We start from the raw sequence: 4,570 nt of genomic DNA on the forward strand, positions 1-4,570 counted from the left end.
CTGGTCCCCCCCCCCCCAGGCTGGGGGGGGTGGTTTTTTGTTTGGGGGGGGGGGGGGGGGGAGGGTGGGTTGGTCACAAAAGAGTGGGAGTGGGAGCGTGTGGAATGGGTATCTACGAGAAATCCATCACAGGCTACTTTCTCACCCTGTCCCACTTGGGCTTTGTTCCACTTCCAAGTGCCCCTGCCCCAAAGGAGACGTGCGGCCACTTCACTGAGTCAGACAACAGAAACCTGTAGGGAGAGAAAATGATTTCATGTTAGGTCAGATGAATGGATGACTAATCAATTACAAAGTACAATTGACCCTTTTTATAAGTTCAATGTATCATTTACACAAAATACTGTACTTCAATCGTAAAGATTTCAACAATTTCTGCTGCAATGAAAATATTGTTTTAATGAGGGCCAAAATTAAAACATATTGTACTACAGATTAAACCTTAACTTTCAAAAACAAGAGGTATGTTAATATATTTAAGGATGTCAAGCGACAGTCCCTAGTTTTCACACTGCATACCTCAAATATTTGTCTGCAAGTACCACACGAATTTCCAGTATTGCAATACAGTGGGACAGGCCTTCCCTGTTCAGCTGAGATCAGTATAAGAAGATGAGAATTCTCAATAAGATTATTAGCCTTTTATAATTTGCAACTTCGCAAATTCAAATTTGAAACTTCAAGAGCTTTATTAAACAACCAAGAGCCATTTTTTGTATCGGCGTTATTGGCCAATATAGTTCAGAAAATAGACTGTCCAGTGTACCGTTTGAGGGTACTAATACCTTATTTTGAGAACCACAGAACCAAAACAACAAATGTTGACGTCAGCAACATTTGTCTGCTGGTAGGTTTCAGGTTTACTTATCGGCCATTCACACTTTTATAATATTTTTTCATTAAAAAACATTTAGTGGCGTTTGTCGTGAAAATACAGACTTATCTGAATGCGACAAAAAGTGTGGCAACAGTGTTGCGCAGTCAGGAGGTTGTGCCATCGTCTAAGACTTGGGTTCCAAAGAAATGTACCACAAACAGACAGTGGTGAGATCACAGTATTAGTCAGCTGTGACACACTGAGCAGCGGGGTGAGATCATGGGCTGGTTCCCTCAGCTGGATAGCTGTCCTTCCGGCCATAATAGCGTGTTTTCTTGAGACAAAGCTAGAATAAAGTTGCCCAGTTTGCCAGTGGCAACAACAGACCAGCCCCCTCCCCTGGCCCTCTTTTATGGCGTACTAACTAAAACGCTTCACACTGCACAGGCGCACTTCGCCAACAGACACGCTTCAGTGGAACACTACAAATAAACTTACCGAAAACCACAAAGAGGCTCGTTTATCCGACACGACCGTTCGTGTGAAGGGAAACTTACGGACGTCAGAGTTTCCCTTTGAAAAGTGTCCCGTTCTCGGCCGAAGTTTGTTGAGGGAGAGCCGTGAAACAATACCGTCCGTCTCTTTGACCCTTGTGTTATTTATCAAACACCTCGACGGATTAACAGGCTGCTGATAAAGATGTGGAGCGGCCAAGTTTGTCGTCCTCCGTCCTAGTTGTAACGTCGGCTGAATGTCGCCTCACAAGACTTAAAACATCCTCAATCCGCACAGGTTCCGATCCCGAATCGGAGTAGCCGTTACTCGGTCCTCCGCCGTCTGGCCGTTGTTGCTTTTGTTCTTTTTACTGAGAAGTGTTTTTCCCCTGTCCGGTCAGATCGAGGCGAGGCGGAGCTGACGACCAGGAAGCTCGGGAGGCCCAACTGACTCTCCCACAGTGACGGTGGCGTGGGTGGGAGTGCCAGTCTGGGAAGAGCAGCCCCTGGATTGGAGGGAGGAGGTGCTTGTTTCAAAGATCCACACAAGTGGGCTAAATATTTTCACCCCAGTCTGCCACCAACAACACCGACCCCCTCCACCCCGTACCTCTGGCACAAGAATCCTGTTGATATCAGATGGTGTATTTGCCCAGATTTAGATGAATCCCCGAGTCTCATTATACAGAGACCAACAGAAAATTCACAGTTTAAGTACTTTTCATGAAGTACATGTAACTTGTATAATCCGCACTTTGGCCTTGGACTGACCTGGCACTCGTGGCCTTCCTGGTCTCAGTCTCAGTCTTTTTATACTCACTGTGTCAAAACCTCAACACTGACATTTGTATTAATTAATATTGTCTCTTGTTGGTAAATCAAAGTTGACCAGATCAGCAGCAAAAATGTATTTTTATCCAGGTTAGTCCTTTTTTTGTTCCATAGTTCCATTTAATCAACATCAATTGAACACACTGGCGTAAATACCTGCCTTGGAAAACATGTTTTTCCTTTGCTGAATGGTCTGACTTTTTAAACCCCTCCTGCAGTGTATTTTGGCTCAGCAGGGTGCTGGGCTCCATACCCTGGGAAACTGTGAATTTATCATTCCTATATTCCAGGCCTAGTCACGAATGCCAAACAATAAAGACCGACTGACACAAGGCATCAAAGGAGTCAAAGGAGTCAGAGCCCAAAGGAAGTAGACTAGTCTAACAAACAGTTGTCAGAGAAATCTTATGGACTCTCATATTAGGCTCTGATCGTGTAAACAGACCATACCAGGATTAGGTACAGATGTGTCACTGCTAATTTTATTTTTTCTTATTAGTGTATTATTTTTTTTCTGTGACACGTCAAAGACTGCTTCAAAATTCCTAACTTTTTTTTTATCGTATTGTTTCTTAAGAACAAACTGTTTTGTATGACTCATCAGGAAGAGCTGAATCCTAGCACGTCCCTGAACACGACCCCTCCCGCTCCCACTCTTGCCAGCACTCTGTTATCTCAGTGTAGCATTCACCTCTGGCTACGAGGCAGAATCCACCTTCAGGGAATTTTTCTGGCAACTAAAAGAAAGCAAAACTATGACCAACCTGGAAGGGGAGGGTGGGGGTCAGACGACCTAAAATGTTTGAAGTACTTCGTGCCACAGGAGGTAACACTCCCTCTACCAAAAGGTTAAAAAACCTTCAGGATGTTACTCAGACATTAAAAATGACACATTTCAATGTGAAACTGTCAGAATCTCGTACTGAATTTAAACTTCCTGTATGGGATTAAACATAATCTCAATGTAGACTTAATCTAGATTTAAAACCTCACCATCAAAATACTACAGTAGTCGACATTTGATTGTGGATTTATAGATTAAACATTCTTCCAGACTTCATGTAAATGATTAATCACACAAGCATAGGATTCAACTTCATAAAGTACGGTACACATACTCTTCACATCTTCTTTTCACATATTCCTTCAAATACAAAAAAAATTTAGTAATAGTTAACATTTCTTCATTAACTCGAGTCTTATTAGCTGGTAATTACTGAAGCAGCTGAGTATAAAGTGTGTGTATGATGGCAGAAGGTACAGAAAATATGTAAATATGCAAAAAAAATATAGTAAATATAAAGTTAGTTTAAAGCTTTGGTAGTGTAGTTGATATTAAAGGTCCAACTTCAGATGCTACTTAACTGTGACTTTAAAAAATGTCAGTAACTGCCAAGTTGAGTTGTTATTTAAGACAGACTTTCTAACTTTATCATCTTGTATGTTCATATGTTCAGGTTTCTCTGACAGACTTCTTTAGTTTGTAGACCATAAACAACCAAGGAGGAATCGTGGAGGGGGACAAAGAGGCGGGGGGATTTGAGGACTGCTCATATCCTTTCTGGTGTGCAAAGGCCTCCGAAGATCCCTGAGGTATTTCAGAGAAGAGTGGGGTAAGTGTTAAAAGTTCTTTGTGTATGGTATTCTACAGATTGACCACAAGATGGCACCAACTCCCACGAATTCTCCCAAACGGAGTTAGATACTGTGTGCCTGTGTTTAAAAAAGGTGATTTTAACCACTGATAACAATTGTTCACAGCTGAAGTTAGTGGGGGTCAGACGACCTAAAATGTTTGAAGTACTTCGTGCCACAGGAGGTAACACTCCCTCTACCAAAAGGTTAAAAAACCAAAATTCAGGATGTTACTCAGACATTAAAAATGACACATTTCAATGTGAAACTGTCAGAATCTCGTACTGAATTTAAACTTCCTGTATGGGATTAAACATAATCTCAATGTAGACTTATCTAGATTTAAAACCTCACCATCAAAATACTACAATAGTCGACATTTGATTGTGGATTTATAGAAAAAGGTTTTTATCCATATCTGGGTTGAGACCCACCGTTTGACAAGCACGGACTTAGAAAGAATGCATTTACTGCTTTTAAACATTAAGGTAGAATCCTGAACTGTACTTCAATAAAAAGAAAACAATATTTAATGACATATGATCAAACATTCTTCCAGACTTCATGTAAATGATTAATCACACAAGCATAGGATTCAACTTCATAAAGTACGGTACACATACTCTTCACATCTTCTTTTCACATATTCCTTCAAATACAAAAAAAATTTAGTAATAGTTAACATTTCTTCATTAACTCGAGTCTTATTAGCTGGTAATTACTGAAGCAGCTGAGTATAAAGTGTGTGTATGATGGCAGAAGGTACAGAAAATATGTAAATATGCAAAAAAAA

At 40.9% G+C, this 4,570-nt stretch overlaps 2 protein-coding genes and 1 long non-coding RNA gene across 5 annotated transcripts in view; 2 read left to right on the forward strand and 1 right to left on the reverse strand.

Annotated features, from left to right (window-relative positions):
• homeza (homeobox and leucine zipper encoding a) overlaps positions 1 to 1,737 on the reverse strand; it is a 6,020-nt gene extending 4,283 nt beyond the window's left edge. The window contains exons 1-2 of one of the 3 annotated variants that reach the window (XM_025066163.1): positions 1,375 to 1,737; positions 146 to 233 (exon numbers count right to left, since the gene is read on the reverse strand). The gene's annotated coding sequence lies outside the window, so the exon portion shown is untranslated. Of the gene's footprint in view, positions 1 to 145; positions 234 to 519; positions 1,289 to 1,315 lie in introns of those variants that run through there. The other 2 variants (XM_008334744.3, XM_025066162.1) reach the window with 2 other exon arrangements.
• The window catches only part of LOC103396606 (RING finger protein 212B), a 10,890-nt gene extending 8,267 nt beyond the window's left edge, over positions 1 to 2,623 (forward strand). The window contains exon 12 of the mRNA XM_025066196.1: positions 1,713 to 2,623. The gene's annotated coding sequence lies outside the window, so the exon portion shown is untranslated. The remainder of the gene's footprint in view (positions 1 to 1,712) is intronic.
• Positions 2,624 to 3,621: 998 nt separating this feature from the next.
• The window catches only part of LOC112488696 (uncharacterized), a 10,872-nt gene continuing 9,923 nt past the window's right edge, over positions 3,622 to 4,570 (forward strand). The window contains exon 1 of the long non-coding RNA XR_003053046.1: positions 3,622 to 3,755. This is a non-coding gene — a long non-coding RNA (uncharacterized LOC112488696). The remainder of the gene's footprint in view (positions 3,756 to 4,570) is intronic.

Source organism: Cynoglossus semilaevis, chromosome 20 (genome assembly GCF_000523025.1).
Source record: "Cynoglossus semilaevis isolate Cse_v1.0 chromosome 20, Cse_v1.0, whole genome shotgun sequence".
Lineage (NCBI taxonomy): Eukaryota > Metazoa > Chordata > Actinopteri > Pleuronectiformes > Cynoglossidae > Cynoglossus > Cynoglossus semilaevis.